Source organism: Puma concolor, chromosome D4, assembly GCF_028749965.1.
Source record: "Puma concolor isolate L17-30 chromosome D4, mPumCon1.1.hap2, whole genome shotgun sequence".
Lineage (NCBI taxonomy): Eukaryota > Metazoa > Chordata > Mammalia > Carnivora > Felidae > Puma > Puma concolor.
In genome coordinates, this window is record NC_141679.1 from 40,310,597 (window position 1) to 40,323,791 (window position 13,195).

Here is a 13,195-nt window from a genome sequence, read left to right on the forward strand (position 1 = left end):
AAACTTTCTTCCCTCAACTAATCTCCCGAAGCCTCGAGGTTTTCCCAGCCATCTGTAAAGTAAGTGGTCTCTTCGTCTATGGCCACTCTTACAGTTAGATGGTAGCATCCACTAGGTCTCTCTTTCCTTGGAAAGTTCAATGTTTTCATCTTTGGTTCTCTTCCAGGTGCCAGGGCCACTAGATTACTCCCGAACCCGTTCACAGTCTTCTATTTCTCATCACCAACCCCCATCTTCTGCACAAAGAGCTGCAATAGTGAGACGACTCCAAAAGGAAATGACCACCAGATTCTTCCTGAAACGCCATGTTCTACATCACTCCTTCCTCCCACGAACAAGACCTTTTTCATCACTGAGCCAGATAAATTCATGTGTCTCACTTCTTTTCCTGTATCAGAAATAGCTCCTCAGTTTCTCTCCTTTCAAACAAATCCCTGCCAAGTACAGTGCCGTGGTCAAGGGCACAGGGAGCCATGCAATCACCATATTTCTGCCCCCACCCCATTCTGATGGCACTGGAACGGGAGGGGATATATCCTCCTCCTACCCTGTGTCCACCCTATGAGGGTTCTGCCAGCTTCCTTTACTAATTCACATTTGCAGGAACCCCCTTACAGTGAATTCAGCATCGTTAGGAAGACGGATTGGGAGTGGACAATTTGGACATGATTTCGGTTCTCCTTCGATTATACAGAAGAACACAAAGCAAAGAACATTGTGAAGAGTGATACAATGCATTACTCAAGCCTGTCAATCTGTGCAAGGCCTTTAAGGGACTGTGTTGTTAACCTAAACTGCTACGCCACCCCCCCCCCCAGTTATTATAGGAAATGCTGTTTATATCAATATTTAAATATGCTATTTCCCCCAAATGAACCACAACAGCTTCATTTAAAGTTATTTTATTATGCTGAACAGATATTTGGACAATTTAAAATTCCACTCGCTATACAAACAACTCCAATAATGCCTCAGTTTAGCATGTAAATACATATTTAAACAATTTAAAACCACATTGACTGCGTAATTTGTATTTGTTACTGCTCAAAAGAAAGGACTTTTTATTTAGTGTGCCAAATAATGTGAATTTGGATGCCTTCTGAAAGGATGCATTATTCATGTGGAAGAGAAACAAAATCAATAAATGAAAATTCAAATAAAAAGAAAACCCATTATGATACTGCACTCAGACAATGATCATCTTGTGTGTTATTTGCTCAAGGAAAAGACACAGGAAAATGGCCCTTTTGGAACTGAGCTATGGACTGAATCATAAACTCCTGCTTAGGCTGTTGGAAAATAAACGGAACGATACATTTCTAAAATTCTCCTCAATTTTCCATTTGTTTGTGACCGTAAAAAATGTAAAAATTCAACAAAAAAAAAATACGTTTGGAAGATTGAGATGTTATTATTGTTGTTGTTTTATTTAATTTTATTTTATGTTGTTACCACGTCACTTGTTTCATTGCTACAGGGTATCTAGAATACAGGAAGGTCCTCAAAAGGGTTCTGAGGAAAATCAGCTTTCTCCTTATAGAGAAAACCAGTCAAGTGTGTCTGGTTGTGGGGGGGAGGAAAAGAGGGATGTCGATTCTGGCACATCTCGGAAAGTTCCCTTCATTTTCACATGGGCACCAATAGTGGTCAAAAGGTCTGATGTCCCGGCTCAAACCTTGCCTCTAACAACGTGACTACCTTCTCCAGTTTCTATCATTAGCTTTGCGAAGCATTGGTGTGTCACCTGTAAAATACGGGGTCAGTGATAGCACCTGCCTCAAGGTGTTGGAGAGGATTAAAGGAACCTGCCAGCCCGCACCTAGTGCAGAGAAGTTACCCAACTGAGGTTAGCAATAAGCATGTCTGAGAGTCACCCTGCCTTTCTTATAGACAGCCGACTGGCAAAGCATATGGCCATCTTTCATCAGCCACAATGAGTGCATGTGCTGTCGTTTCTTGTTGAAGAATATGATTTCAGACTCTGTGCTGCTCAGTTCTTATCAAACGTTATGAGAAATGACCCTCATGGAACAGTGCCTGAAAATAGTCGACATTTTATCCTTGGGTCAATAGAGATCATCAAAAAGCTGTAACTGATAGAACGTGTAAGAGCGGATATTATCGAATTCATTTTGGTGAATGACATTTCATGCCATCAGTTTATACTGAAGTGTGAGAAGCAAACAGCTCTGGGAAATTAAACATGTAATTATCATAGGGATGTCTTGAGGATGTTATGTACTCTTTTACGTGATTTCTTCTTTTTTGAAGGTACTTTAGTGCCGAAGACTAGGAAAATACTTATTAATTCATCAAAAAGTTGTATCTTGCTCACTCAGTTTTTGTTGGGCGCTATTCTGGCTACTAAAAATACAAGAGTGAAGGAAAGAGACAAAAATCCCTGCTCCGACTAACAGAGTTTACATTCTAACTGCTTGGCAACTGGTTTATTTTTATCTTATGGATACTGCAAATCTTATAACCGACTTGGTTCAATTCTTTGCTTTGGTTTCTAGCAAGTTCAGAGCCAAATGATGCAGGTCCTTATAGCGTACAACGTCCCGTGCTTTCTTCCAATTTCTCATCTATTTATTATTCTCCTGCAAAAATTCATGTTTTTTGTAATTCGTGTAAGCAACCCCAACCCCTTTTAGGAGACACAACGTTAAGAATTTGTAAAATCATCAAAAAATGAATAAACAAACAAACATAAGAACACAAACCTTGGTCTACGGAGATTCAAATGACTATAAATTAAATGTACCTACATCTTCAGTGTAGACCATCTAATTTTACTTCCCATTACCTCTCACCTCCAACCTCAGGGCAATAATTCACTGCACTTCATTCATTAACAGCTAATCATTGGCCATCTGCAATATGCCCTATTCTATTCGAAGCGGAGGGATTAATAGTTAACAAGACAAATGATGTCAAGGCTCTCTGAGAACCCGGATCTATATGGAGGCCTCACAAACACTCGCCCAATATTCAAAGACCTCCAGGAAAGGGCTATGGTGAGGTCCTCATGATGGAATTAATGCCCTTATTCAAAAAGATATACGAGATTGATTTATTGCCTCTCTTTCTCTCTGCCGATTAACCAATGTAGGCCATGTGAGGACATACTCAGAAGAGGGCCCTCACGAAGAACCTACTTCCAGCCTCCAGGAACTGTGAGAAATGAATTTCCGTTGTCTGAGCCACGGGCTACGGTATTTCGTTACAGCAGCTCCAATGGACCAGAACACATGTGATGAAGGAATTCGGCTGATAGGAATTGCACCAGTCTGCCCCATACGCCACAGAGAATGGCGTTAATAGTTGTGTTGGCATCTCTTCATTCAACAAATATTGTGAGGCCACCAAATTCCAGACACTGCCAGGAGCTGGGGGATGTGAGGACTATAAGCGTGATCTCTAGTCTTGGTTTAATAGGACATACAGACACGTAAATAGGTACCGACAAGGGGTGACGTACGTGCTCGAGGTGGAACAGGACAGAGTATGGGCACACACGGGAAGCACGCTGTCTTGGGGTGTCAGCCGAGACTTTCCAGACGCAGTAATGTCTAAACTGAAATCTTCTTTTTAACTTTTTAAAAATATTTATTTATTTTTTTTTTGGGGGGGGGGGACAGAGAGAGAGGGGGGCAGAGGATGCAAAGCCGGCTCTGTGCTGACAGCAGATAGCCCCGTGCAGGACTCGAATTCCCCAACTGTGAGATCGTGACCTGAACCGAAGTCAGATGGTTAACTGACTGAGCCACCCAGGCGCCCTCTAAACGGACATCTTAAAAAGAAGCAAGGGCCATCCGGGTACAGTGTGTATATGAGCATGGGGCAAGAGGGTGATGTCTTTCAGAAGCGAGGGAGAGCTAATGGCAAGGAAACTTGGAGGTTGGAGAGGGCGTGGCTTCGTAGGAAAGCGAGCAGTAGCACGATAGTAGGGAGAGTGGGGAGGGGGTAGATGCAAGGTCGGAGCACTCAGGAGCAGCAACGTTTAACAGATAGGGGAGAATCCTCAGTGACATTAGCAGTGAGTGGCCCACAGGTTCACTGTCACGGAGGTCAAAGCAAGAGACTGTTCCAAAAGGGGAGAGCGGGAGCCTGGGTGAAAAAGCTGAAAGTAAGGAGGGAAGAGTGCCCAGGGATCAAGGAAAGGAAGTGAAAGTTGGCCGACAACATGAGGAGAACAGTTCCAAAGAAGCAGTGGGAGGAGATGGTCTTCCCACCTGCTCACGTCTGCCTTGTGGGCTGTTATGAGGGGAAGTGATTAGATATCTGGCCTTCCCTGGGTGCGACCTGTGATCCAAACTGTAACAGGCATGTAGCATGGATGCATAGAAGTACACACACACACACACACACACACACACTTGACTGTATGTATTGTAGACCAAAAAATATTAAAAATGATTTTCTGTGTGGAGGGGGTATATATGGGTGTCGGGTAATAAGCAATTTTTGTTACGTCTTATTTTTTTCTATATTTTATATGCTTTCTACATTGGACATCCATTATTTTTGCAATCGTAGAAACAACAAACTTAACTTCAAAATTGATTTACACAGGGGATTTATGGCGGGTGTCAAAGTTGCAAGGCTGGGTTGCATTATCTATGAACTAAAACATAAGTGCAGCTTTATTTTCATATCGATTGAGCCAAGTGCGTTTTTTCTGGCTTTCTTTGATTCCCTAACCAGTGATATTTCGCATGCTTAGAGACCAGGGAAGATTTTGTCTGAATAAGACAAATCAGTGTTGTGGGACCGAAAGGCATCTCCTATTTGGGGTAATTATTATATTGAAAATTTGCCCCGGATTCAGAAGAGCTTTGAGCACATACAAAAACTGCCTTTCTTCCCTTTATGCACAGCAGGAATTTTTAAAAAGAAATTGTTAAGGTAACATTCGCCTAGCTCAGCTTCAGCCAAAATTGGAAGAAGGACAGAAAACTCAAAATGGTCCGTTTACATTATAGTTACCCCCTTTTCAATGAGAATATTTAGAGGAAGTAAATATCTGGCAGGGAAAAGCACTTTTCCGATCTAATGGCAAGAAAGATCCTATTAAAATTTAAGCTCTTTTGGGAAATAAACTGGTAATTCACTCACATTGCAGAGGACAGGCAGTTAGGTCCCTGATGAATAACGTAGCCTCAAAGCCTACTGCCCAGCGCCTACCCTTTCTCTCCTGGTCCCCCAGCTCCTTAGCAAACTCTCAGAGGGATGACAACTGGGTGATTCCAACTGGAAAACAGGAAATCAAAGAACTTGAGTCCCTTGCTGGAACCCATGACATGTGATTAAAAAGGAAACCTGGAATTCTTCCTTCCTTCCTGCTATACCCCACACACCTCCCACGGCTAACTCGGCAGCCGGTACCATGGCTTTCCAAGCTAGTCATTAGAGTCTGCAAACCTCTACCAAGCAAGCGCTCTTAGACTGGATCAAGAAATACCTGCAACGTTTTCATGTGCTCATTTCCTGTCTCCTACAACCACAGGATAAATGTTTATGAAGGTTTTTAAAACAACACAAAGAAAAGCAGAACACCTATTTGTGTGTGTCCTGGGATCACAGCATTTACATAAACCGGCGGATGACCCACAGTAGTGTCTGACTGGGGTCGTATCAGTGGAACAATAGTCAGAAGTCGAATATAAGTAAAAGCAATGGCGGTTTTACAGGTGTTTCATAAAGAATGTTGAAGGGTATGTGCATTGATGTTGTGTTTGCCACCTAGACTGCCCCCTCCTGGCTGGAGACAGTCCTCCAGCTCGCAAAAACATTGCCCTTGGCTAGAGGGAGCTGCCCAGCCCAAGGCCAATGCCCCTTCCAAAAAAAGATTCTCTTCCAACGGCTGGTCTGTACTGACACACACACATCCAAGCTCCTTGCCTCAATTTGGAACAACCGTGAAGGGCCATTTCGGTGTCCGAGCTCCCCGGTCGCCTGAGGCCTTTGGTGAGACTGCGTCATAGTTCATCCTTTCTCTCCACCTGATCCCATTTCCCATACTCGCTCACGGATGCTGTTCCAACAGCACCCCCAATAACATTTCTGCAAGCAAGTCTCCATCAGAGAAAATGTTTCCTAAAGGACTCAAATGACTATACAGCCTGGTGGATTGTTACTTTTTGCAAACATGTGGCTTTTCCTCTCAGTGGGAGTGTTACATCTCTACACCTGCTGACGTCAGGCTGGGCCACGTCACTCGATTGACCACAGAAATGTGAGCGGAAGTGATAAATGCCGCTTATGAGTAGAAGCATTAAGAGCCATCAGTGGCTCTACTATCTTTGTTTTCATTCTATGCGCTGCGATAAGGAGGGTATAGGACCAGTCCCTCAGCCTGCGCTCAGCAATAAAGAGTACCTAGAACTGAGCCCGAGACACCCCACAACTGACACGTATGAATGAAAATTAATGTTGCTATAAACCGTCGAGATTTGGGGATTATATGACACTATGGTATAGCAGTCTAAGCAGGGTGATACGAAAAAAAAAAAAAAAAACCGAAGTATAACCTCAAGTGATATTCAAAGAAAAATTCCCCAGCATGGCTAAAATTAACAACACAGGAAACAACAGGTGTTGGGGAGGATGCGGAGAAAGGGGCACCCTCTTACACCGTTGGTGGGAATGCAAACTGGTGCAGCCACTCTGGAAAATAGTATGGAGTTTCCCCAAAAAGTTAAAAATAGAATTACCCCACCATCCAGCAATTGCACTACTAGGTATTTACCCGATGAATATAAAAATACTGATTGGAAGGGATATATGCATTATTATCATGCTAGCAGCATTATCAACAATAGCCAAATTATGGAAAGAGCCCAAATGTCCATCGGCTGATGAGTGGATAAAGAAGAGGTGATATTATATATATATTCATATATATATTCATATATATATTCATATATATATTCATATATATATTCATATATATATATGAATATTACTCAGCCCCCAAAAAGAATGAAATGTTGCCATTTGCAATGACATGGATGGAGCTACGGTGTATTATGCTAAGTGAAATAAGCCAGTCAGAGAAACAGACTCTTAACTATAGAGAACAAACTAAGGGTTACTGGAGGGGAGGTGGCTGGGGGATGGGGTAATGGGGGGAGGGGCATTAAGGAGGGCACTTGTTATGACGGCACTGGGTGTTCTATGTAAGTGATGAGTCACGAAACCTTACACTTGAAACAAGAAAATAAAAGCAAAAAATAAATTTCCAAACTAAACAAAAAAAATTGTGTAAGATAAAAAGAAACTGAGAGAGGTTATAAAATTGGTGTGACGAGTATTTAATATCTAATTCAGCTAAAACTGATTAATAGGCATTGTCTGAGTATTTACATTCAACTGACAAAGTTGGACAGTTTCCTAGAATCGCCATCACGTGCCTGGAACTGAAAAAGAAAACATAAGTCACTTAAAAAAAGTTCCCGTTCCCCATTCTTTTCACTCTCAGTATATCTAACACTTAGCACCTGCCTGTGAAACTGCTCTTTGCACAGCTGAATTTCAACTGTCTACCAGAATGTAACTCCATCTTTCCTGAACCCTCCCCTGAGCAACACAGGGTTAGGAAATGGCGGAAAGAATTCTGAATCCCCTTAGAGGTTAGGGCAGAGCAGGGGGTGGAGGGACGAGGAAAGAAAGAAGGCCAGCACCAAAAGATGAAATTCCCTTAGCAGATTGCGGCAGAAGGGAGGAGGGACAGGAAGAGTCCAAACCCTTCAAATTTAATACCTCTCCATTCATCCTTGTTACACACGTAAGAGCGCGGGGGATAAGTACACCAAGAAATATGGCCAGCAGGACCAAAACCCAAAGGTTGACAGTGTTGAGCCGAGGAATTATGGGAAGATTCTTTCGTCTATTGTTTTCTAGGATTGCGAAAGTATTTCTAACGAACACATAACCTTCTGCGATTAGAAGAAACCAAATACTTCAAGAAGAGAAAAATATCCCTGAGCCAGGCAACTGCTAACTGCCGTAACCCATCTCCCCTGACTATCTGATGGAGGTCGGAAAGCAAACTCAGGTGTTAAGGGACAGAGCTGGAGGGAGAGGTGCTTAACCCGGAAATAAAGGTGTGTCTCAACCGGGAAGAGGGACCAAAATGTAAAGCATCAGGCGGCGTGGAAGAACGTGATGTGCCAGGTCAACGATAACCATTCTGAGGCAGAGAATGGTAAAAGACACGGCTGAGAGAAAGTTCGGGGGCCTGGCATGAAGCAACAGTGATTGAGCATCACGGCATCCTCAAGACACTCACAGCTTTCTGAATCTGAATGGGACAAAATCCTGATGGAATAATCTAGAAACTTTTCCTTATCTGGTGGAAAATTGCTCCTTATCTCGAGTTTTTTGTTTTGTTTTGTTTTGTTTTTTTCTTGTCTTCCTGACACTGGCCAGAAGTTGACTTATTAATTGGAAGGTCCATTTTTTTTTTTTAATACAAAGATAATAATGACATGTGACTTCTATTTGGCCTATAAAATCTGCATCCATTTTTTCATGAAGGAGACCCGAAACTTCAACATTGTGATGGTGGAGAGATAAATAAATGATGATCTTGTTTCTGAATTCATCTTCTATGAATTGTTCATGCCACCAAGTAGTGCCTCACAGTCTCACGCACATGAGTTCATTGTAGCCATGGTAGGACAGCAGGGATCAAGATGGAAGCCACTTGGTTCTTCTTACACTAAGGCAGTGCCCTCTCTCTCTCTCTCTCTCTCTCCTTTGTTACACCAGAGATGCATCCAGAAGGATGGAGTGGAGGGCCATGCGGGACTTCACCTGTTACTGTCTCTAAGAGATTTGGCCTGCCTCCTATCATTAGGGCTTGCGTTTTCCTGTCACACTTCAGGAGACATCATCATCATTTCACATAAATTATCACACCATGTGACGTGAGTGAGTAGAATCATAGATTTTGTTTTAGTTTTTGGATTACCAGAAGTACTGATGACTGAGGAAGAAGCACTTCTTGCTTGCTAAATATGATTTCAGATTTTTAGAAAGGAAAAGGCATGTTTTTATACAGCTCTCTCATTAGATCTTTTAAAAGAGGAAAATCGCTGACTGTATTCCATTGTTAAGTTCTCCCATAATAGTGTAGTCTTAATGCTTAAATCATTTATTTTAAGGCTGTATTAGATATTAACTAAACACCCTGGGGGCAAGGATGCCATAACTCCTTCCTCTGTCCAACACTGAGCACAGAAGTCTTTGTGTTCCTACTCAGCTCCAAGTAGGTATCTGTAAATATTTCTTGGATGAATATTGAATCGTGAATGAAAATACGGCTGAATGAACCGCTCACAGGACGAGGATGTGCTTTAGCGTGTCTGGCACAAATTAAAAAATATGAAAGACTTCCTTTAATCTCCATGTGAGGCTGTTTTCCTTCTTCATCCCTCCTTACTCTTTCCCTATAGGTAAAGGTTGTTTCACAATATGGGGAAGGTCTTTTGAGGCAAAAGGATTATTATTTATTTCTCATTAATTAAAGTGGCAGAATCAGAGAGGACTAGCTTTTCCTTTGAAGTAGTTCAGTTCTTTTAAGTTAGATCAGATTTCATGTCAATTAAAGGCACCATCACTGAGCGTACCTGCGGAAATACACCTCCTCTCTCAAACCCTTTAAGGGTTTGGCTAATACATGAGAGATTTCCTTAGGGGAGGGGGGTTTTTGTCTTTTATTCTGTCTTTTATGTTAAGAGTTCCTGGTGGGATGTTGGAGTGGAATTCACATTTTCCCTCTTTTGCTCATTTTCCATGTTTAGATTCAGCAAAAAAACAAAAACAATAAGAACAACAACAATCCCATCCCTCATGGAAGGAGTTTACGTTCAGGATAATAAATAGCATTCTCACATTTGACTCAACACGATCGATGTTCATATCAGGAAACGTTGAACGTCGTGAGGTAGTTGTCGAATTTCTTGGTGTCATTTTTGGTTCTCTAATCCTATGACATGTCAAAGGTCACATTTTTTAAATTTTCCACCAGCATTACGGACCAAAAAGGGTCTTTTAATTGCTGCTGTGTGCAGATGCCCTTCTAAGCCTGGGCTGGCTTCCCCGGAGCTCTTTTCTTCTTGACAGGGCAAGGGATCAGGCTCTTTTCACATTACGAATGTTACTGAAATGGAATGCTACAGGGCCGGCAAAAGGGTAGTTCGTAGAGCATAGCTCCATGGCTCTGACTCCTGTTACAGCTATCGAGATTTCTGTTTCCACTTTTATTTCTGAACGCAGCACTCAATGCATCTATTCTTTCTTACCCAGTGACTGTACCTTAGCAAAAGCTAAGTGGGCCCAGAGTCTAGCGGGGTCCTTTTCTTTACGCATAAAGCCTAATTGTAGAAGGACAGGCTGTTGCCTTGCTTCTCCTCAGTGTTTGTGACTGACGCCCTTCAGACTGGCCATTCCCAGCGACCCAGTCTCCACCTTCCCTGAGAAGTGACCCCTGGGGGCCCTTCCCACCCACTACGCGCATTAGTTCTAAAACCCTCCTGAAAGTCATCACCACAGCAGTAATGCTGTGCTTTATTTTCTCTCTTCAACCCATGCTTACGGCTCTTACCTTTTTGAAAAGCCATTTACTCTACTGATTGCAAACACGTTCTTCTTAAATCTTCAATGGGGAGGGGCGCCTAGGCGGCTCAGTCGGTTATGCATCTGACTTCAGCTCGGGTCATGATCTCGCGGTTCGTGGGCTCGAGCCCCGCATCCGGCTCTGTGCTGACAGCTCAGAGCCTGGAGCCTGTTTCGGATTCTGTGTCTGCCTCTCTCTCTCTGCCCCTCCCCTGCTCATGTTCTGTCTCTCCCAAAAATAAATAAACATTTCAACAAATCTTCGATGGGGAAAAATGCTCAAAGTCTTCAGATTGCGTGGGTAGTAGTACCTTTTAGTGGGGTCTGTGAGGCAGACAAAATTACCTGTTACCTGGGCTTTTCTCTATTCACAATAGTCACGTTGGCAACCATCTCCCATCTGTCTGTGAAATAAAATACTGGGGGGAAAGTGGTCGTCCAAGGATGGTTACTCTTACAGATGGGCTGTACCCCCGGCTTGTGGGAAATGAATCACAAGGCAAAAGGCTGCCATGCTCGTGGGTTCTGAGAGATTCCAGGAGAGGCATGCTGAGGTTGAGGGGAAGGAAAATCAAAAGAATCCTGTGCATCCCGAACACAGCTACAGGGATTTCAGGATCAGCAGGGCTGCAGGATGTTTTTGCCAACATCCCAGCAGCAGTAGATTAAGAAGAAGAAGAGTGGACTTTGTGTGTCTGAGAGAGAGCAAGAGGCCAGTTGTAATTGCCGGACCATTTAGACCAGTCCAACGCCTAATTCCCTAAATTCTTCAAGAAAGACCACTTGCACTTTAGAGGTCAAAGCAAACCACGCCAAGCATCGACCAAGAGCAAAGATGAATCTGTACATTCTTTCAGGTTTCCAGGTGCAGTACAATGACAAATGGGAAGGTCTGGTTATGGCAAGGTGACCCTAATTATCTTTATTAAAAACACAGATGGGGAGACAATACAAGCTAGTGTACAAGGAAAGCCTGTTCTTAGACAGAACTATGTTTAAAGATGGACTAAGAGCTTAGAAAATTCCATTATGGGTCTATTAATACCCCTGCATTTAATTTTTTTCCCAGATTGAGTATCTTAAATCTCGCCTGCTCTAATCCAGAAATTATTATGGTGCAGTGGTTAAGCCTCGAGTACCACCTAGAGTTTATGTTCCACAACTTCCGCTTACTGATCATGGAATATTGGGCAAGTCGTCTAAACTCTCTCAACCTCAATTTCTTCACCTGTGAAAGGGGAATAATAAAAAAACTATCTGGCAGAACTGTTGTGAGATTTTTATTTGTTTTATTTTAGTTTTATTTATTGTGTGTGTGTGTGTGTGTGTGTGTGTGTGTGAGAGAGAGAGAGAGAGAGAGAAAGTGTGAGTGGGGGAGGGGCAGAGAGAGAAGGAGAGAGAAAACCCCAAGCAGATTCCACCCTGACAGTATGGAGGCTTGAACCCACCAACCATGAGGTCATGACCTGAGCCCAAGTCAGACCCTTAACCAACCATTATTTAATGTGTGTGATTTTTGTTGACTTCAGCAGAATATGAACCTCTTCACCTTCAGAATCTGTGAGCTCTTATCTCTCTCCTTTCTACCACCTCAGTTTCTTCTTGTAGTCGCACTGGGAAACCTTGGCACCTTGCTTTCCATGGCCCATCCAAGCCATTTCCTTATTTCCTAATAAGTGAGGCACCAACACAACCCCTGTGGCATTTACTGCTCCCCAGAAAAGAAAACGTCTAATCAGAAACACTTAAGACTTCCCTTCCCAGAGCCAGATTCCTCCCCAAGGGTTTTCCTCTTATCTCCACCTGTAATCACCGGCAGAGAGTTTATTGGGAAAGAAAATATCAACCACGGCATTTCACTTTGTGTTCTGTGAACATAAAATGGTCCACACTTCCCGCTTAGCGTATAACCCACCTCTAATGAGCCCTGTGTATTTCCTTCTCCGTGAATCGAGGCAGCCTTCAAGTCAACAAAGCTTAGTTTGTCGTAGTCCATCAAGACTGAGCCTCATAATACGCACACACTCCGAGGTACAAGTAACAAGTCTGTAAGTCACAAGGTGCCCACAAAGTCCTGAGAACCTGCACACAGGTTGACTTTGCCCAATCTGTACCACTTGACGGGAAAGCCAAATTTTATAGAAAAATACTTTGGGGAATGGAGCCTTAAGTCATATTCCAGATACCCAGGTTTCTGTTCTTTACCTTGTTAGTAGGAAGCAACCTTGCCAAATGTTACTTTGTTTGGGATTATTTTATATTATATTTTGTCAGTGCCACCCAGTTGAATTTTGGGGGAACCTCTCTAGCAGCTGAATGTGGGACAAGCACCAAGGGGCACACATGCATAAATGAAGGTCCTTAGGAGAAGCGTCATAAGGTTCGAGTCACTTAGGCCAAGGTAGTCCTCATGGCCCTGTCTCATGGCAGTTCATCTGTTTCTGGGAGATTACATCACAGAGACTTACAGCATACGTTCCGGGCTCTATAACTGAGGTGCTCTGATCTTAAAAAGGAGATGGGGAAAAGGAGGAAAAAGAACTAAAGCCTATTAAACTCCACTCTGTGTCTG

At 42.9% G+C, this 13,195-nt stretch overlaps 1 protein-coding gene and 1 long non-coding RNA gene across 6 annotated transcripts in view; one reads left to right on the plus strand and one right to left on the minus strand.

Moving 5' to 3' along the window:
- The window catches only part of NFIB (nuclear factor I B), a 455,619-nt gene that overhangs the window by 407,617 nt on the left and 34,807 nt on the right, over positions 1–13,195 (minus strand). The gene's annotated exons all lie outside the window — the stretch shown is intronic.
- On the plus strand, positions 8,779–11,894 carry LOC147574815 (uncharacterized). Its single transcript, XR_015243312.1, has 2 exons — positions 8,779–8,933; positions 11,693–11,894. It is a non-coding gene; the product is annotated as an uncharacterized LOC147574815 (long non-coding RNA).